Consider the following 22358-nt stretch of genomic DNA (forward strand, 5'->3'; position numbering starts at 1 on the left):
GAGGGAAGGTCACAGCTTTACTCTCAGCAGCCTGGGATATATGAGAAAGAACCTTCTCTGCAGCCTTTCAAAGCTCTTGCCCACAGAGAGCCTGCACTCGAGGATGTCTCAGATAGACTGGTGCCAAGAAGGTGTGGCTGGAGACATGCTGGGGCATGGAGATGTGCACAGGACATATTGAAAAGAGATTGGTTCAAAACCCCAGTAGATTGGATCATCTGCAGCTTGGCCAAGGTAAGAGACACATGATATGTGTGTGTATGTACACGTGTGTATGTTGAAAGGATTTTGACAACAGTAACAATAAGGTCAAAACTCTGAGCCATTTGGGCTGAGAAAGAGTAAGGTTTAAAATGAAAGCTTCAAACCAATTTTTAAACAATTTTTCTTTAATTATAAGATATGATGAAAAATTCAAATTAAAAATCTTTATCTGAAAAGCATGTATGCTTAACAGGAGGAAGAAGGAAGCAGTCAGAAGCAGTCAGCTTCCTGTCTTATGTTTTTGAAGTCAAGCTGATGGCTCACAGAACGGATCTCAAATATGTATATATAATCCCCACAGCTCAAAGTCGTCTATTTTAAAAGACAAGTGTTTGCTCACCCATGGAACATTGTACTCAAGCTTCAGACTTTGTGATCCATATGGATTTCATCAACTTGTTTGCCAGGAATTTAAGAAAAACAAACTTTATTCATGTTCCTTAGAGAAATGAATCCACTTCATGGTCTGCTCAAAAAGAAATACAGCTTCAGAAAAAAAAAAAAAAAAAGCCCAGGGCATTCCTGGAACTGTAAGGTCAGAGAGCCAAATAACGGATCCACTTAATATGAGAAATGAGAGACTTGAAGTGGCATCGTTATCAGCACTGGAAATACATGGTTCCAGCTTAGAAAGTGATTTCATGTCACATCTCATAAAGGACCCCCAGACATTATGTGCTTTCACAAGCCCTTCTAGAACTAGGCTCTGCCACTACTCTGAGAGCAGCATTTACTGTCAGCCTAAAGATGGGGTATATAGTCCACCAGAAGCACACGTGCCTGGAGTCTTAACTTGAGGAGCTAAAGTTAGATGAGACCTATTCCATATTACCCTGTAACATGGCTTGGTTTGTTTGTGTGTAAAGAATTTAATTGTATAGCCCTAGGTTTGTTTTTTGATAAAAACTGTTGACCTCTACATAATTTATCAGTATTTTGTTCTCTGTATCAGAAAAAACAGTAGTAGTAGTTTCTGCAAGATGTGTTAATATACATTGCTGCTGCAGAGGTGTTTATCTCCAATAATGCTTGCTTTAAAAGTACAGTCTAATGCAAGAAATATAAATTCTGATTAATTCTTAAAGCAAATAATTATTCAGATTAACCTCTATGCTGCCCAAATTTAGATAGGCAACCTAAAATTAATGCAATGCAAATCTTTAGGGTTGCAACATTATAGTATGGTATGTCACCAGCTTTTAAAGAGAGCTGTATTTCTGCTCCACAAGTGGTTTGTTACATTGAATTAATGTTGCATTAGAACCCTTTCACTAAGTCAAATCACATTACTCACTCATATAGCATTCTTGGCAAGCATCAAAAAACACTTCTAATACTTAGGAACTGCGAGATTGAGCCAGACAGTGATCTGATGTTTAAAACAGGACTAGGCACCTTAAGTCAAAATTGCAGCAGAGCAAAAAAACCCAAAGACTATTTATGTTCTTAAGTTAGAAGGCACCTACTATTGGAAAATGTTTCTTCATACCCCTGCATCCTGAACAGAGTAGAATAATTTAGCCTTTTTTTCACGTTACTGTGAAAAATAACTTGTGAAACCACAATTATTCTTCAAACAATACTCAGAAATACTCCATAGCTGATCTGTTCTTAGAAAATGAACCTGATCAATTTCAAATCGTGCCTGTGGGACCTGCACAGCCTAGTGCTGGCAGGGGGAGAGGGACTGTCCCCTTCTGTCCCCAGCTGTAAGGGCCTCGGCAGCATTTCCTCCATCCCTTTCTCTGAGCAGCGTAAAGGGACATGAACATGAACAAATCCATGGTTACCCCTGTTTAGCATTCAGATGATGACACTTGGCTTGCTTTTCTCATGGCAACAACCTCCCTCAGATGCATTCAGCCTCCTGGCTCTCCACCTTTCAGCAAGTCTTCAGGTGGTTCATGGCCAGACACTAAGAAAAGCCCTGCATATCATGGGTTAATTTTGATGCCGATGATGACTGTAGCTGTTTACTTTTTAAACAAATGCCTGATATACAGTGCAATGGCTGAGTGCACAGCCAAAACCAGACCACAGAAAATCTCTTTGACAGCCAGGATGGCAGAATTTTTAGCATGGGTCTGCATTATGGTTATTTTTTTTTTTTTAATTAAAAATAAAAAGGTTGTGAGATCTCAAGGAGAAAAGCAGATGCTACAGAAAAAACCAAAACCACAATTGGCCGGTTTCTAAGAAGAGACATCTATGAATAGCACAGGCATAAATAACTTTTTCCATTTTATCTGAAGGGTTATTGTGGCTTTTCACCCCAGTTTATTTCAACGGAAGTAAAGATGACTCTGTAATACCAAGCAAATAAACCAGCCTAATATAAAATCTTCAACAGAGATAAGAAAGCACACTAGGTTATTTATTGCTGTATTTTTATATTTTGCTTCTGTTCTCCTTTGATCTGTGCTAACACAGGCATTAAACTGACAGCTTAGGGTCACAATACACACCAGGATATTGAAAGGCGGTCATGTATAAGGGAGTATCAGATGGTGCGTTTAGAGAAAGTTACAAGTTTTGGTCAATCAGTTCTCTGGGGTCTAGCTCCATCCATAAAGATAAAATGTTTACTGGCTTTTAAAAAAATTATTAGGTAGAGAAACTGTGTGCTCCTGTTTTTTTAAGGTGTAAACATCTGCAGTAGATACCGGGGTTGATTCTACTTCCAATTACAGTGGTGTAACAAGAGTTGCTTCACAGACGGCAGAGGAATTTCAGCAGTAAATGAAAAAAGAATAAGGTTCATTGTCCTTTTAATTTTGTTTCATGTAGGCAAGAGGGGAGAAAATTGATTTTAGTCCCAGCCTTTTTTTTCTCATACATGTCACTGATGCATTTTCAACCCTTGGAGAATTAGTGAATGTGGGAATACAGGCTCTAATACAAAACACTTGGCCTGTTTTCAGTTCCTAACACATACTCCAGAGTTCATGTTATGGTTATCAGAAAGAATCTATGAAAAATGAAGCTGCACACAACTGCAGACCATCAGCGTGGCTTAACCCCGTCAGGCGGGGATGAAGCAGGAAGTGCTTTGTGACACTGACTGGCAGAAATACAAACTGATGAAGAAAACACACGGCAGGAAAGAGGGTCTTAGATGGTGAGTTAGAGCCGGGGACATTAACTACAGCTATACTCTGCCAGGGCCAAGATCAGAGGAGATTGACATACTTGTTAAAGATTTCATCAAAAGGATTAGTTCCAGCAGCTTTTTTTAACCTTTCCTGCAGCACAATTTACCCAAAGCTGGCTGAGGGCAACAAGGGCTGCCCTGTGAGATAACATTTTTAATTGTACAAATGCCATTCTTGATGTCATAATCCCGAGGTTAATGCAGTTGCAGGTCCTGAACAGATACAGTGTAGGCTGCCCCGTCGTACAGAGAGGTGGCCATGCAGGCAGTGAAAATGGCCACAGCTCACAGAGGAGTTCAGCTACTCCCCTGAGCATTTTCCTACACTTTCCCTATGTACTTTTACACTGTATTAAATGGTCTCTGCCCATATGTAAAGCAAGCAAAATAAAAATATTGTTCATACAATGTGTTACCAAGAATCAAAAGTCAAGTATAGTCACTGCCTTATGGCACAACTCATAGACAGGGCAAGGTGATCTGTGAATGAATGAAAGAAAGAAAAAGGGGAATAGCCCAGAAAACATCTGGATCCCACCATGCTAAATCTTACACCTTGTTGTACTTTTGAAGTGCTGATTAATAAGAAATAAGTTTCAAAAGGAGAACCTGGACATCTTTAAATTCAAATACACCTGCTAGATTTTAATCAGAGACCACATATTGCACATCTTGGGAAGAATTTTTTATGCATTTCTGGATGAGGTATTCTCTTCCTTTTTTTAAAAAAAAAAACACAAACCCAGACATTTCTTAAAAGAAATGTTCACACCTCACAGTTCAAAGAGAAAAGTTTTCTTCACTTTTAAACAGAGCAAATAGTTTGCCTCATTTGTTAAGCTGCTGCCTATGTCACCAGTTCCCAAGCAGAAAATCATGCCTTGTTGATGTGACACAAGATTGTGAGGGTTGCAGGTCCATTAAATAAAGGAACTGAATCTCAGCAAATTTTATATGGGACAAGCTTTAATATTTCTGCACAACACTTCAAATATCTGCAGCATGGTACGCAGCAGTTCAGAGACATTAATTCACATTGGGGTGGTAATGGGTGAAAAGCAGCAGATGAGGACACTCTCTAATAAAGGGCAATCCATTTTTGTGTGTCAGAATTCGGGTTGTGTGCCACTAGGAGGTGCAGCAAGTTGGATCACTGTCATATAGGCTTTAGAAAAGCTAGGGAAAATCAACAATAGGTCACATTCTTGTTTTATATGTCATCTGTGTGCCTATAAAAGAGTATTTGCCCCAACCTGATGCAGCAACTCAGTATCAGTAACTCAGCATCTTCTACCCTTAGACCTCACTTGCAAGGGTTACTCAATGCCTCACAAGATTGAAGGGTATCTTTCCAGAGATGCACATTTCTCTGCTAATGACCACAATCTTGTATGTCACATACGGCTGAGGAGTTAAAAGATCATTGGAATGATGGTTTGATTATCACAGATATGGTTCAAATTTTAGACTTCCACATTATTAAATCCTATCTTGAACCATTTCAGTTCTACATTCCAGTTCAACCTTATGTGTCTGTAATTCATCAGTGAGGTACTAATTCAGTTTATTCTTGCAAGGCATTGCACAGAATACACCTCTGTATGCAAGCATGACTTCACAGTCATTAGGGTTGAAATTGCCACAAAAATCTCATCCTGAACTGCTCTGCATCCCTACACCTTGCAGTATTTAGTGAGGACAACCTAATGTTTGCAAAAGATATGTAAAAGGAGGATTATTCTTCCTGAATACTGGATAAGATAGAAATAAAGACAAAAGTGATCATATAAGAAAAGGATTACTTAGTGCAGTGGAGCAAATTTACTCAGGAAAATGGATGGAATTGCAAAGGGAAGGCATTATTTCAAATAGGATTTGGGGGAAGGCTAACAGGTGCTGGGGAGCACTCAGGTCAGATGAAGACATCTGCTAGAGATGTCAAGAGCACAAAGGTAACTCTGTGTTTGGGAGTAGAGGGTAGGATAAAAATGACAACTGAACAGGAAATGTGGAAGACTGGGACTGCAGAGGTACATCCCAGCAAAGAAACAGGGTGTCAGATGGCAGAGTAAAACACAAACAGACACACAAAAACTGTGAATGCAGACACTTGTGAGGAGCCTGGGAAAAACATTTAAAAGAAAAAAAAAAAAAAAAAAAAAGAGAAACAGGTGCACTAGAAAGCTGGATGGCTGGCACAGAGGGATGATGATAACCTAAAAGCATTTCTGAAATTTGACAGGGTGGTAATATTAAGGCAGAATATCCTTCCATCAGTCTTTATAAGTCAATGAGATGTCTTTTAAGATGCTTTCAAGCTCCTATATACACTACAGACTTGACTCTAAATGCAAGCTGACCTATTGGCTACATTGCATAGGAGATCTGATAGGATGTTTTCAATGACCCCGTGACTACAATATAGAAATGAACCAGTATAATATAACATATGGGCAGATCAGTTTGCACAGATGAAGAACTTTTTATCAGCAGTTCTGTGAGCTTTTAAGTCATTGAAAGCTGTTCTTTTTCCTTCAACAAATGTGTGACTACATTTAGTCAACTTATAGTAAAAGCGTACTGAAACATATGTATTCATATATTTAAATGAGTGAAAAAAGAGGTAAAAAATAAACTGCCAGAGCTTTTATGCAATATACTTTTGTTTAGCAAAATGACACAGAGCCCTTTCAGTTAATTGCATGTTTGATCATCAATATCCTGTATTTTGCAAGCAAATACTCCCACGTAAGAAATTAAAATAAGGCACTTCTGAGTGTAGAAGCTTTTAGCTACTTTCAGTTTACTTACTTAGGTTATTCCACATGTTGGAGTTCATCCTTCTCACAAGACTTAAAAATAACCCATGTGATGAACTTTAATAAAATGCAATAAACAGAGCCAACAGTATAAACTGAAAGTAAACACATAGGATCAATAGTAGTATCGTATAATACAAAAGGATTTATGAAACAGATCTCATCTAAACACTTGATTAGTTTCAAAACCATCTAAATCTAGCACATGTGCAAATTCACACTGTCTACAAGAAAATTGCTTTTATGATAGGTGAGCACAGCTTTGCTCCTGATTTCTGTGCAAATAAAGGTTCATAAGATAAGGATCCATTTCCACTTATTCTGTGGCAAAAGTCCCATTTGTAGTAGTGGTACAGGACAAGGTGCCCACCCAAACACTCCCAAGGTATCCAAGACATCCTACTCAATAAACAAGCAGGGGTATCTCCATTCTGTAGGTGATTCTTGCTCTTTCCATTGTCCACACAGGCAAAGGAACAGTATTTTCAACCTTAGACACTTGTGATTTCTGGTGCACTTAGGCTCCAAGTTTTGAGTCTGAACCACAGTATGCATCCCTCCATGTGGAATTCGTGGCCAAGAACTCTGTCTTGGATGACTGCTATTAAACCAGCCATTTCTCACAAGTGGCAGTCAAAAGAGGAAAGAAAGGCCTGATATTTCTGACACGTCCAGAGAATACTCTGTTGGCCTTTATGAGAACAACTGCAGCAATGTTTATCCAGCTCTGGGAGTTGTTTCATAAATGTGACCCTGATCAGCAGTAGGCGTTTCTTTGGAACCTCAAAGTCGGTGTTTCGCTTTCCGAAGCAGTGTCTAAACCACACTATCTCATAGGTATTTCCTTAAAGTTAGATAAGCTTTTCCATTCTATACTGACTTCTGTGGATCTGCTTTCTGGCACTTTATCTCCTTGTGGTTTGATTTCACTACTGACAGAGACACAGATTCTTCTAACCTAATGTCAGCAGGCAGAAAGATGAATATGCAATCCGAGCTGGCCCTCTCAGCTCCCTCTACAGTAAGCAGAGAGGAACTGGTGTTTTGAAACAGAGCCAGAGCCCTTACCACATCAGCCCCATCAAATGCCAGGCTAGATCCATTTTTAAAACAAACTTCTAAAAGAAACAAGGTAAAAGAAAATTGTGAAATATGGTACCAATTAGAAATTTTCCCAGTTTCTACTCAATAACATGAAGAGGTTTTTGAATGCTTTACCTAAATCTTTAACACCAAGTGGATGGAAATCAGTTAGTTCCTGTGACTGTAGAATATGTAGAATATCTTCCAACTCAAGGCTATATAAGGCATCCCAGCCCCAAACAATGAATATTAGAAATGGCAAGAACCTCTGCAACTTAGAGCCAAGTACTGACAATGTTTGAAGTCAAGCTAAAAATACAGCCCCTGTCCAGATCCCAAACAAGGCAGGCAACAAATGCAGATGGTTATAGGGGATAGAGTTGCAGGGATGTACAAACAAGCAAGCTCCAGCCACATTATACACCCAACTTCTTCTTTCTCATGCAAATTGCTATTTCCTTTCCTTGTATTTCCTGATTTCTTACCATTTTTTTAGCCATTCTACATTCATCCTGAAAGGAATTTTACCAAGTTCACAAATTCATGTCAAATTGGGCTTGGCTGCCTTTTTCCAGGATTGTGTCATGTAACTCATTAACTCAAATGGCTTTTCATCAGTCCTTGTTGAGTAATGCTGTGCCCGTTCAGGTTTCTGTTATAACCCCTTATTCACACATTCTTAGCACAATGCAAAAAGTTCCCCCATGTCCAGAGTCATCAGATCAGTCACTCCCCAGTTCTTTGTGAGACAGACTCCTGCTTTGACTCTCCTTCTTCTGCAGAAACAGTAGGAAGAAGACTTCAGTGCCCAGAGATCAGTGATGGGAATTGCATTCTGTAACTCTGGAGCAAGTCTATCTTTCTTCAACTGATCTTGTTTCTTTATATAAACTAAACCAAAAGTTTGTTAAACCTCTTATTCACAAAACTCTAGTGGTAGATTTCCACAACCTCTAGTCTTGTCACCGTGTCAGAAGGGCTTTTGGTCAAAATAATTTCCACTCTAGTTTAACAAAATAATTGAAATTATTTATTTTCCCAATGGACCTGAAAAGAAGATTAATTTCCTCCTTTTGGAGGTTAAATTTAAATGCTATAATCATTCTCCTCCCTTCCATTGCTTCTTCTCATGTTATACTGAGAATCAGCAAATAGCTGTAACAAGTAAAAACTGTCACATGCATTAAAGGCAGAAGCACCATTCAACATTTAAGAAGTCCCACATGCGGTTTTGTGCTGTGGAATATTTTGAGAAACTGTTGCCAGTGTCTCTGTATTAACCTGGTTCTTGTCTGGGTACCTTGCCTTTTAGCTGAGAACAACTTTTGTTTGTTCATGTTAGAATATAGCTTGTCTAAATATTAAGCATCTAATATATAGTCAGCTAGCCTTAGCATACTGCTTGAGCTACCCCTGAATGATGGAGGGAAGAATCTCTGGAGAGAGAGAACAATCCTTATTTCAGACCATTCCTCTTGAGTGCGATGAATCCATCACCCCTGACCACAGAGGAACTTTAAAGGACAATTTTAATTTGGTGAGAGAGACTTTAAGCTTAGCAACCAACTAGGATCACAAATCGAGCTTTGACATGTCCATTTCAGAAAAAAAAAAACAAAAAAACAAAAAACAAAAATGGTTTTCAAGTGCAGATTTTTCAGGAGACACAATAAGGAAGCTTTTGCCACTTTTCAATCCATGTCCTATTGCTGTAGGACATCAGCAATACAGCCTGATCCTACCCAAAGTATGTTGGGGCCTCATCCTGTTTAGGCACTGTTTTTGCACAATTTTGCAAGCAATACATGACTTCTGTAGCACCTGTGGGAATTCACATGGTCTGTATGGAAACAAGGAATGTGGCACATTAAGTTACAAGAAAAACTTAGACAAAAATTCAGGCTTAAAAAGACAGAAAACAAAAACCTTTTAAATGTCTCTGGCCTGGTGAAGACCATAAGGTTAGAAAATGTTTGGCTGTACTGGTACATGGCTTGCTTCTTATAGTCTAGGAAAAAAAAAAAAAAAAAAAAAAGAAAGGAAAGCAGCTCAAGAGAATGATGGTGGGGATTGGGGATGATATTTCCTTGCTGATGTTCAGATACACTTCCTGGCACTGCATTGCAATTTAATTTAGTGTGAAACTGTGCCTTAAAGTGTCAAGTCTATCTCTGAATAAAGACGAGGGGATATGGTTTTGTAGCAGCACCGAGAGTTTTTCTTTCTTTCCTTTCTTTCTTTCTTTCTTTCTTTCTTTGTTTCTTTCTTTCTTTCTTTCTTTCTTTCTTTCTTTCTTTCTTTCTTTCTTTCTTTCTCTTTCTTTTTTTTTCTTTTTTTTTCTTTTTTTTTTTTTATCTTTCCTTTTTCTTCTTAGTACTGAATGCAGAGAGGAAAAGGCAGGCAGATGCATGTCATAAATAAACCCAAAGTGAACAAAGAACAGATGTCCCGAGGAACTTGCTGTCTCAGTATTTAGAGCACAAAGAAATGAAGTAAGCACAGCCCTTCATAGAGGAAGTCCTTCACTTCCTCAAGAAGTTTGAACATGCCGAGAAAGCAAAACAAGGCCAGAGTATACAGGCTTCTAATCCCATTAAATTAGTATATGTTCTGCCACAAATCCAAAGGCAAGAGAGCTATCCTTTAACACAGGTACAGTATAGTTAAACCATGGGCCATATACCAGTAAGGTTGTTATCACTTTGGAATTCTATTAAAAAGTGTCAGGAGGTTTTTTGCAAGATTAAAGCAAATATTAGAAGACTATTATCTTGGTTCCTCCTTTTTTCTCCCCGAGCTAATTCAATGCATTATAACGCAGATGAATCTTAAAATTCTTCAGACCTAGGCAGCAACACACAGAAAACCCATAAGTATTTCTGAGTACTGTCTGCTTCGAAACTCTGATTCACAGTTATCCATATACTGCAAAAAACCTGTAAAACTGAAAGAAAAAATACACAGAACTCACCATGCATCACAAAGTAAGGTTGTAGGATCTGCTCTATTCACTCTGCATTAAATGCAGTAGTTTTATTTGCTTTTCAGCAAATCCCCTGAAAACAGCCCTGTGGGTGAATGCAGAATTAGGGGTGTGGAGTGGAGCCAGACACCTCAGTGCCCCTGGGGCTGCTGCTGCCCAGCACACGGGCTGTAGGCCAGCAGCAGCAGGGACACGAGGAGACAACAGCCAGGGAGGCAGGAAGCTGGAGGGAGAAACCAACCCAAGCAGCACAGACCTGGCCACAAATATTTACTGATAAGTGCTGCTGGAGTGATGATGGTCTAGGAACATAGGCAAGGAAGGATCTGGAAGGAGATGTCATATCTTTTATTAGGCCTAACCACTGGAGAAAAAAATAAAGACAAGATTTTGTGACCTAAAGCTAAGCCATTATATCTGGAAGTTGCCTATTTTTTCAGTGTATCAGTGTCTAAATAAAAGACATTGACTCTCCCTGCAGGTCTTGGCTCATAAGTATTTCCAGATCATTGTTTTTTGCTTTTACATTTCTAATCCAGCCTTCCAGAAAGCTGACAGGAAAATAAAAATTAAGAAGCCACAAATCACAAGTTGGAGGGAGAAGTAAATAAATAAATAGACTGAAAAGTTGTTATAAGCCTAAGAACCACATGGTCCTTGCCAGTTGCAGTTTTTGGACTCAGGCATACACCTGTTTTGACAGCTCTCAGCTTTGGCATGTGCTGAAGAAAAGAAAAAGGAGGGAGGTGGTAGCTGCTGGAGTTCCCTGCTTGCCTGTTGTGGTTGTCACAGCAATTGAGAGACTAGAATGCAGACAGAGCTGAATCCCACTTCCAACTATGGTGGAAGATGGCCAGGAAGGACAGTAAGGACATGGGATGTCCAGTGCACAGCAGAGCCATGACCCCTTGCAAGTGTCAGCATTTCTCCCTGCACCATATATAGGGGCTCTGTTCTTCTTTTCCCTAGACTGTCACTCATGCTTGTCACCACATCCCTCTTTTGACCTTTCTGTTATCTTGCCTTCTCTCTGCATCTGCTTGTGTGCTCCTCTGCACCTCCCTGCCCCAATTCACTGCTCAGCCTCCCTGTGTATCACCAGGAGTGGTGAGAGGCTGCAGCCAGCAGAGAGAGACCTGTTGAGTGAGACATATTACACCACAGACACCTACTTCCCATAGGACATCTCTTATCCACACGGCCCCGATTTTCTCACAGACAAAGGGTCTCTCTCCCATCACCATGAGCAGGGGGCAGCCTGCTGCAGTGGGAAGCAGAAGTGGGAGATCACAGGGGCCAATTCATTTCTCTGAGTGCAGGAGCAATGCAAGAGGCAGGAACATGCCTCAGTTTTTCAAAGTGCCCAAGGAGGAACTCCAAGCATTCTGAAAAATCACATCTATAACTATGTGACTTCATCTTATTCAAGTCTCTGTATCATCTTCTCCCTATACACACATTTTCTTATGTGTTGTCACAGCTGAAATGATACTATTTGCCCTAAAAATGCCACAGAGAAAAGCTACAAATATTGTTTATTCTTATTCTGTTTTAATTTCTTCTGGTAGAATGTAGGTCTTTTTCTGCAATTAGATTTCAAAGGGTTAACTTACTATGATATGTAAAAAAATAAAATAAATAAAATAAAAGCTTACAGCTCCTGAGATAGTATCAGCCCATTAAACATAGGTAAGAATATGAGAGGGAAAGAGAAGGGAACAGATATTATATATGTAAGGAAAATTAAAACTCAGGATGCTGGGCGTGGGGGGAATGTGCTTTGAAATACAAAAGTTCCATTGTTAATGTGGGACAAAACCTCCCCAGTATGGGACAGAGATAAAAAGGAGGGAATTTCTAACAGATCAAGGTCAACCAAGATATATGAATAACATAAATGCTATTAATCTCGTACAGCATGAATCAGAGAATTGCAGCAGGGCATAGCTGTGTGGCGGAGTTCATGGCATGAGTGTTTTATGCCACTTTGTATTAGATAATGAGCGTATTCATTACAGACTCCTACACATCATCCAAGCTGGCAGAGAAGGAGCTTTAAGGAGCTTGAGAGAACAAATCAAAGAGCTGGATCTAAAGCTCGGAAAGGTAATAGGGATGTTCAAATAGTGCCCCAAGTTTAGATATTTGCAGGCATTCATACAATCTGACTCTGCAGGAAATAGCGTGAGAAAGAAGCTCTTGCTTGGACAGCTTTCTGCTTATTATTTATCATGCTGCCTCTGTCATAACAGCTGATCTTACCAAATAAAGAAAAAAAAAATAGAGCAATACAGGAAAAAAAAATAGAGCAATACAGCTAAAGTCTTCCTTGCCTTTTTTTTTTTTTTAAATTTATTTATTTCTCATGGCTGCAAATTTAGAGACACAAAGAGAATCAATTTTCATCTTGGAGGGCTTAATCTAAACATCGTTGGGAAACAAGGGACTGAGCCATACTGGAGTCAAAAAAGTACATAACCAGATGTAATTCTGATTTCACATGTTGCATTTCTACACATTTTAGTCCCCAGGAACTCCAGAGACACATGTGTTCCACAGGAGAAGCTCAAAGAATAATTTATCTTGGGAAGGAAGGAAATGAAAATGTATACACGTGTGTATATAATTTTGACAACAATCTGCAACCAGATTGTTTGCAATGATTTGCACTTCCATTTATTCATTCCAAATAAACATTTTAACTCAATGGCATGGGTCTATGTAGCATGTTTGTCCTGATTGTTATGCTTTCAGATTTTTGAAATAAAGCTGAAATACAGTTGAGACCAAATTAAAATTCCAAAACCGACTAATTCTTTCTCCCAGAGGTTAGCAGGGTCTTCTCAGCATGAACCTAGACTTGCATTCAATTCTACATTTTGGTGCCATGTAATCAATGGAAAAGGGCAAGCCCCATAATGGGGCCAGCTCTCCACAATGAGCACATCCAAACTTAAAAAAAGAGATTTTCAAAGAGGGGCGAGTTGTTTGTATGCAGTAGCATCTAGAGGCTGCACTGCATTTGGAGCTCTTCTGTAGCACTCTAAATATGCATACATACATGCTCTGTGTGTGTACATATGCACTACCCATGCATGTATATCACATATATGTGTACTGTACCCATATATTCATACAATACAAACTGCTTCTCTACCTGATCTTTAGGAGACACATTGATTGAGCTTAGAAGGGAAGCTGGAGCAGGGAACTGTGTGAAGAGAAAGTGAAGAAAGGGCTGGAATGGTTCAAGGTAAACCCCACCTCAGGAAACCTCTGAAGACTGCTCAAAGGCAATGCCAGTGTATGATCCAGCTAATTTACAAAATGGGCTTAACCAGGACAAGAATAATAATGGAAGATCAAAGGATAAGCAGCAGATGGGCTTCAAAACTGCCAGCAGAATTATCATTTTTTGTAGGGAAAATCAGGTGAAGGCAAGATTCAGGCAAGATTTAGACCACCAAACTTACCTGTGGCTACCTATATCCAGGTAGCCAAAGGATCCTGAAAGCCTGTACTAGAGAGCAGCACCAAAGCCTGAGGATTCTCCTCAGAGCCTCTCTGGTGAGCCTGGGAGCTTCCAGAATCCCTTGCCTTGAGCACAGTCTTCTCCAGGAAGAGGCACCCATCTGCCACATGGGCTCTGCAAGCTGCTGCTTCACATCCTGCAGAGCTTACCTCTACTACTGAATATAACAGACCTGGGACATTAAAATGCTCTGCATCTTGAAAGAGGTGTTTGGTGCATCCAGGGTCCCCTCTGAGCATACCTCTGGTGCCCTTTGTGCACAATTTTAGTTCTTCTGGTCAGAGCATGGTGCTAATAATGCCATGGTTGTGGGTTCAATCCCTGTATGGGCCATTCACTAGAGTTGGTCTTGGTGATCCTTGTGGGTCACTTCCAACACAGAATATTCTGTGATTCTGTTAATGTCTCGAGAAAGTGATTCAGGCTTTACCTACAAAGCTTCCATAAAGAGCCCATGGTGAAAAGAAGTACCTTGCCACTGGAAGTACCTTGGCATTATCCCTGGGCACCTTAACTGGCTGGACAGGGTGTCAAGAGTGAGTTGGAGGAGGAAGAGGAGTTGGGGGCAGAAAAAACTTCAGACTTATTGTCAGGGCATAGAGCTGAGAAGAAATAACAGACCAGCTTCCACAGTTTTCAAGTCACTGCATGTCTTAAATGAGACCCATCCCCAGTCTCTTTCCATTTCCTAAAAATTCCTAGCTATGCCAAAGAGGTAACCTCAGAGAGCTGTTGCTCATACAGAGCTGGGCTAGTTAGGGGAAACTAAGGTGGCCTCTACTTCTGTAGAAGGAAAAAAACACCATGAGTGGAGGCTCAAGAAATGGTACATTCGCATGAAAAATTGAAGTGTATCACAGCATCTTCTTTCCAGATGTGGAGAAAAAAAATATGAATGCTTCACCTCTGACATCAGCCCCACAAAGCTGGGAAGGCGGCAGGGGACAGTTGGAATGTTCACTCCTGCCCCACCATACAGACACTCAGCCAGGGCACAACAACAAACAAACAAAAAAGTGGTAATATTCATAGCTGCATAGTTACAGAGTTGTGAACGTAACATTTGGGGGTTTTCAGCATAATTACTACATTCCATTTATTTGGATTTGTTAGACCAAAAAACAACTCTCTCGGAGGCTTTTACCTCATAGTTAAATATAGCGGTGAAGCAGTTAACATAATTTTATGCATCACCCTGTTGGCACGGGGTTTTTATCTTTTATTGGCACCATTTTATCCCCAGAGACAATAGGAGATTGTTCTCACTGTGTGTAAAAAGATCTTGTTCTGGCAAGTAGGGTTTTCCCAGTCAACAAGTTTGGAATCCTTGGTAAGGGAGAAACAGGCCGTGTTGGGACTGGCCTGCCAAGCACCTCCTCACTGCAGCAATCACTGTGCCATTCACTGCTCACGGGGCTGCTGGAGCTCAGAGCTCCTGCCTGCAGCCCAAAGTGGTGAAGGATGGAGCACCAAACCCACAAGCCTCTGCTGTACTGCTATTACAAAGATGGGACAAAAGTCTCAATTGATCTTCTCTAGGCATAAACTACATCGTAACTGCTAGAAACTGTGTGGCAAGAAGAAAATACATGTGCTTAGAGGCCTTTTTCTTTGCTAAAACCCACAAAATCTGTATGAAAATAAAGATTCTGATTCCCCGATTTGGATGCTTTTGTGTACCCCTAAAAGACATAAAGCATTTTCTTTTTCAATCGTCTCTTCCTGGTTGTATAATACTGCAATACACAATTACAGCAGTCAGAGGCATTAGGGATAAGAAGGTATTTACATCAGAGATGTACATATAAGATTATGTGAGAATGGTAGTTTTATCTCCATCTTTAAATAAATATTATGCTTCATCCACACCCAAAGTCTTGAAAGAAAGCTGTTTTAGTGTAAACAATTAACTTCCTGGCCAATCATTCACTTTTTTTGATGACTTGCTGCTGAGAAATTCAGGTTCTGTACTGTAGACTACACCTTACAAATTTTGATCAGTCAGATAATCCACCCCAAAATCACTCAGACACTGCAGTTTATTTGCAGTCATACCACAACATTTGGCAGGCCTGGTATTTCAGTTGTTCTTATTTGCAGAGGCTATAAAGTGATTTAGTTGCTACTAGGATTGACAGCAATTAGGAACACAGGCATGAGCGATGGCAGCCTTTGCTGCATATTTCATGAGTGCCCATAGTTCAACCCTTCTGCAAAACATGCCTCAGATCTCAGATTACTGAAAAATAAAGTCTCTAGTAGTTAAAGCTGCAGTCAGCTTTCAAAATGTTTACTGAGCATAAGGCAGTGCAAAAGTGATTCCAAACCCAACCAAAGCCGCGGGCTCTGCGATGATAGGAACCGCCCAGGAGGTCAGAGCTGAACTGAGATCCTGCAGCCATGACTATTTTCCAGATGAACTGAAATTCATCATCTTGTGGCAGACAGAAAATGAAAAGTTATCTCCTTGCCCTGCAGGGATCAACCTGCAGCTGCACTTCTCTCACTGCCTTTTCTCTGCAAGGCCCAGCAAGCTATAGATGTGTCAATAAATTCCTTGGGTTTCTTTCATTTTACTTAAGTCTTGAAAATAAACCACTGAAGGAAATTAAAAGGATTTTTTCCAAAGCAAAATGGGACTTGAAGAGCCATGTCCTTAATGACATTGAAAAAAACCAAACTGTTTTGTGGCACATGAAATGCTCAAGTGGCCGTTCTTCAGCATTATCTGCAAAATTAAGTAGTGCTTTTATTCAACAGCTAGCATGCTGGATTTCAGAGATACTGGTTCAGGATGTGGAATCCTTAGCAGCCATCTCATGGGAGAGGATCCTGCCTGCCCTGACAAAGCAGCCCTGTTCTGCCAAGCTCTGCTCCTGGAGTGGTTCCACTCCTTTGTATAAAGCAATTACTTAAATATACATTGAACAAAGAGAGAGGGAAATTACTTTAAGGCCTATCAGTTAGGGCACTCTACTGGGAGGTAAAGCAAACCAGTAAATAATTCATTAATGATGTTGCTATTTCAGAGACCTAATAAATTTTTATTGGGTAAGAATAAAGTCATCATCAGGGACTGGGAAAATAGCCCCCAGACACCTTGTCACTTGGGGGTGCTGTTTTGGCATGGCATAACTGTCACGTTCCAAATGGATAGGGATTTAAAAAATCCCCTGCAGGTAAAATGAGAATTGCAGCTTCCCCTGGCAGGTGTTTTAGTGACACAATTTTTGGACAAAATGGGAAGTGAAGTTTGTTTCAGAGCCTTAAAAAGGCCCACATCTTAAGAGAATTGCAGCTAAGGTTTTTAAGGAGCTTAGGTCAGATAACATCTTTAATAAATTAAATAAACTGTAGAATTCCTGAACTAATTGTTTTAAATGCATCCTCCCTGCGTTATTTGCCAGCTCTGGACTCTGGGCAGGGTAACTCTGGGTCCCACCAATGTCTGTTACAGCTCCTTTGCTCACTTGCAGCACAGCCCAGGAAGAGGTAGGGCAGACAGATGGTCTGAGAGCAACTTAGACACCACAAAAATTAATAACAGGCTCCTACATTTCCTAAGATATGAGAAAGAAAGATGACCAAGATGCTCAACAGTGCCACATCATACTCCCCAAGTCTTGCTGAGGCAGGAACTGGCAAATCCAGCTTAATGAATCAAGTGTCATCAACAGTAATGACCATGTCTGTCACAGAACTTTATATTTTCAGCTTCAAACCACAGTAAAGAAAAGGAGGATGACTAGCTCCAAAGGTAAGCTAATGCGATACAATGCACATTGTTGGAAGATTTAGACACACCTCCTGTAGAAAGTGGTGACAGGGTGCCCTGAGGAGAGCTCCTTGTCCCACCTCTTTCCTGGCCATGGAGAAGTCTCCCTCTTTCTTCCAGAGCCTGAAAACTTTGCCATCTGTTCTCACTTGAGAAAAATTCCCATTTTATCTTTTCCAGTTGTATTAAATTGTTTTCAAACAGTAAAGGTTTAATATGCAGGCTGTGCAATAGTGAATGATACAGTTAATTTCTCTCACCATCTAATTTTAACAACATATGGAGACTGGCCTAAGCTGCCAAGGACATAAATCTATCCTTGCCTCCTGGTTTGTTCACTGAATCTCATTTTTTTATTACTGCACATTCCTCCACAGGACTTCACTAAAACACCTGGCAGGGACCTTCCAGAGGACAGAATATCACTCTTCTCAAAGAAAAGACTTCTCTTCACCCCACCCCCAGAAACAGCCCACCAGTCTCCTTCCTCCCAAATCCAAATTCCCATTTCCATTGATAAACCACATTCCATTAACAAAACTGACTCATATTTACCATGTTATATACACGTCTACACTGTTTCTTTAATGTTGTTTGACTTGTGGGTCATTTGAGAGCTCCTGATGGCATGGAGCATTAGTATCAGCTGGAGCAAAACCAGTGGCAGGCAGGTATTGTGCCAGCTTCCTCACCATTTTGCCAGCTGACCTCACTCCTGACACACCAGTTGGCTGCTGTTCCCTTCACATGCCAAACTATGCAGTGGTTTTGAGATGCATACAAATAAACTATCCAACATGGTGAATAAAACAATGTTTAAATTCAAGTTCCAGGATGAAGATATTTACACAAACCTTGAACTCCATTGCAACCAAATTTGGGCATTTCAAGGACATTGGATATCACTTTTGTAGCTTTTATTACTTACTGTAGTGAAATTGCAGATGAAATACTGGAGATGCAAACTATAATGACAATTTTTCTACACAACTGCAAATGGGCTTACAGAGCAGCTCACTGGAAAACCATAGAAAAGGGAGTAACACTGCAGACTTGAAATGGGCTTTTTTCTTTCACTTTCCAAGTACAACTTCAAGACAAACATGGATGGTTTTGTCCTTCTCCTTGCATACAGCATTAAATGCTGCATTCTTAGCTATGTAGACATGAAAAATGGACTCTGCTTGCAATCAGCCTATGCATCTGGTCTCTCACACAGCCTGTATATGAACAGTAAAATGGAACCAAATCCAAGATGTGAAACCCACATCTGCCTCAGGTGAAACCAGATGCTAATTGATGCCTGCTTATTCTCCTCTTTATGTATCCTGTCTTTTTACAACATATGTAATGTATATATTTCATCTTCACTGTAGCAGTACAAATACCTTTCAAGTCTGTCAGAGATAGAGGACTAAGCTGTCATCAGTACAGGCTATGAACTCCTTTCTGTTAAAGGAAAAGTTAATTATTTAAAGTCAGCTGGTGACATTTTCTTTAAAAAGTCTTTGCTAAATGCCTCTAGAACAAATTTGACCAGAGTTCCCTTTGGAAGTTAATTCAGCCCTATTTTCATAAAAAATACCTGGCCTAGTAACGTTGAGCAATAATTCTTTTTTTTTTCAGTATTTACTGAAATATCATATGATGAACTGGATTATTCATTATAAACTCCTGCCCTATTGTCTTGCATACTATGAACTCATCTGGATTTCCAAGAATGTGCAAAGTTATATCTTCACGTTTTCAATCACTCTTATTAATTACTTTGCTTTGGATTTCAGGCTTCTCACCCAGTTCTAGCTCTTAATCACATTTTCAGGAATACATTATGCCTAAATAATATCAGCATGCAAAAAGTCTTTTTTTTACAAGGAACTGTCTTTTCTTTTTATGGAGAAATTAATCCAGAGTTTGTGTTTGGAGGAAAAATCCCAAATCTGAGAGCAGCAGGTAGAGGAGGAAGAGGAAGCAGGGCATGTTATGCCCCATCCAGACAGAGGCTGAGATCTCTCCTTGACACACCAGATCCCAGCCCAAAGCTTTTCGGTGCTCGGACGCACCTCGCCTTTCACAAGCAGTGAAAGAAAGGAGGCTGTATGGTGCAAATGCGATTTTATCGCTATGTCAACAACAGTGTGGGCCCCAGCATTCAGCAAGAGATGTTTGCATTGGACCTGAGAAGTTTCTCATCAGCCGGGGCAGACAGCACACACCACCAGTTTCACCACAAGGCCCCTGTTTGTTTTGGTGTCCTTACAGCAAGGTGCAGAAATGCCTTGTCCAGCTGCTGTATTTCTCAGGTGGAGAGTTCAGGTCAAGCTCTCACTGCCTCAGGCCCCACGGAGAGGGGATGGGGAGGAGGAGGTGGCTGTGGGGCAGAGAGCACAAGGAGCTGCCTCCCATCCACACTGTTTGCCAATCTGGAAAGGAGTCTCACAAATAGGTCACTCATTAAAACTTTATATAGCTGAATTCAGGAAGCCTCTGCTCACTAGAACAATGGCAAAAGGAAAAGAAAAAAAACAACAAAACAGGTTTTTATAGAGCCTTCTGGGTGGGCACAACCACCAGGGATGAAGACAAAGCCCAGGTGAAGCATTACCTCCCAGATACCCATCCAGCCCCTCAGAGAGCAGCTTTATGCTTGGGCCAACAGCTCTGCCATCCTTTCTGTACCTCGTTACAGAAAACCAAACGAGGAAAAACACAACTAAAATATTAAACAAGTCACATTTTCTGTGTTTGCTCCTTAACCAAAAACATTTATTGAAATAAAAAAAAAAAATCAGAAAAACCCTTAGTCCCCCAAAGAAAAGGTCTCTTCTAAACTCCCCCACTCTTCAACAGCAAGGGGACCACTAACAAATGCAAAGTGAAGATTGTGCGCTAATGTTGGCAAGATTTGAGGCCTTACAGCTTATGAAACTACCCAAAGAGTGGTCTTCCTGCCTGTGTATTCTGTAACACACTGTCCTTTCATGATTGTTTGGACTCAAGGATATTTTCAGAGCTCTCTGAAATTTCCTTCCTTTGTGTGGAAACTGCCCTGCCAGAAGATGGGACACGGAGTAGAGGTGGCAGCAGGCAGGCCCTCCTATGTCACACAGAATGAAAATTAACATGCTCCTTCCGCTACCTGCCTGGAAGTCACACAGTCACAACATTTTAACTTATATAGTGGTGGTGAGGGTAACTTTGAACTTACAAGTGGTGTTAGACTCTCCTGTTTTCCATTTTGGATCACTTCTCATGTCATGTAACAGATTAAACCATTCAGGCTTAACCTTCCAAATCACAAGAAAATCTTGCTTATTTAGGAGCAACTGACTCATTTTTCCAGAGCTGACAAGTCTCCACTACCTCTTAAACAATATGGAGGTTTTTCTCAGACTTTGCCAGCTTGAGCTTGATGCAATGTAAATTTGTGGTGCCATGAAAATAGGTTTTAAGGTTATGCCCACATTGATCAATGAAGGAGCCATGGATTGAAAGCAAGCATTAGAGCCCCAGTATTCTGCACACAGGAATTGTTAGGTCATTCTGTGGTGCTATTTTGGACTGCTTTAAGTTCTCTCCCCATTGACTGGACTTAGATGCAGCTCAGGCATGAATTTATTCTAGAGGAGGCTCCCAGCAGTCAGGTAGTATGACTCAGACTGCATCAGGTTTGACTCTCTTTCCTCTTCTGTCTCAGTCCTCCAAACACTGTCTCAGAAGTCCTAGGACAATTGAGTATTGTATGTATATATATGCAGCATGGATGCAGCCAGTCTGCTGCAGGCCTCCTGTACCACTCTTCTGCACACTTCTGCAAGCTCTTCTGCACCACTGGCCTAGGTGTCAAGGATTTCTGCAGTTACACTGAGTGTCCCAGGCTGCCTCTGAAAATCAGTTTAATCCATATTAGTCCATGTAAGTTCATAAATCCCATCTAGAAAGTGTTGTGTAGTGGCTGAGCAGCACTCCTGCAGCAGGATTGTTGTTCTTTGTGCCAAGTGTCTAAGTAAAACTCAGAACTGGGGGAGTTCTCGCAGTTACAGAAGAAGGATTCAAGAATCAAATTGAGCTGTAGGCCTTGGAGCACTTGGGTGACCCCCCAAAATCTCAAAATTACTCAAGTAGCAAATAATACCAAAATAACATCCAGAAAGATTGCTCAAAAACTAAGTAAATGAGCTGGGAACATGAAAATTTTTGACCAGCAGCTTGCTGTGTGGCACTTTTAACAAACCTTGCTAGCTCTATCATGGAAACATGCAGCCCCAACAAGCCATACCAAGAAGTATCCTGGCCATGGAAACTGGTTTCTTTGGTCTTTGTTACGAACTCAGCCACTTTAATCACAAAAATTACCAAAATACTGGGGGAAGGAGTCCCATAGCTTAATAGTATGTTCTGTGAAAAAATGTTGACATCTGTATACTTGCTTCATTATATCCTGACAATTCTTGGATCAGAAGGGAGCAAACAGCTGATCCTTATTTGCTTATGAAACAAAGTCTGTAGGAAAACAGGATTTCACAAAGCCCAAACCATTCCATTCAAAACACCACAGAGTGAAGTCTATTGCCAAATACACGGCTGGATCCGGGAGAAACCCAGGGGACTGGCAACTCTGGAAGTTGTGGTATCCTCAGCCACAGGACAGATGTTCCCCAAGGGCAGGAACATTGGAAACCATGGAAAATTGCACAACTGAATTTCACAGAAGAAAAGCAATTTTCCTATAACTAAGGAACTCTTCACCA

General features: G+C 40.5%; 1 long non-coding RNA gene across 2 annotated transcripts in view; it reads left to right on the forward strand.

Moving 5' to 3' along the window:
* The window catches only part of LOC146768663 (uncharacterized), a 42248-nt gene that overhangs the window by 6603 nt on the left and 13287 nt on the right, over positions 1-22358 (forward strand). Inside the window, exons 2-3 of one of the 2 annotated variants that reach the window (XR_014954225.1) lie at positions 1-234; positions 458-22358. The exon at positions 458-22358 is cut by the window's right edge and continues 13287 nt beyond it. This is a non-coding gene — a long non-coding RNA (uncharacterized LOC146768663). The other variant, XR_014954224.1, reaches the window with a different exon arrangement.

The sequence above is a fragment of the Lonchura striata genome, chromosome 1 (assembly GCF_050655825.1).
Source record: "Lonchura striata isolate lonStrDom1 chromosome 1, ASM5065582v1, whole genome shotgun sequence".
NCBI lineage: Eukaryota > Metazoa > Chordata > Aves > Passeriformes > Estrildidae > Lonchura > Lonchura striata.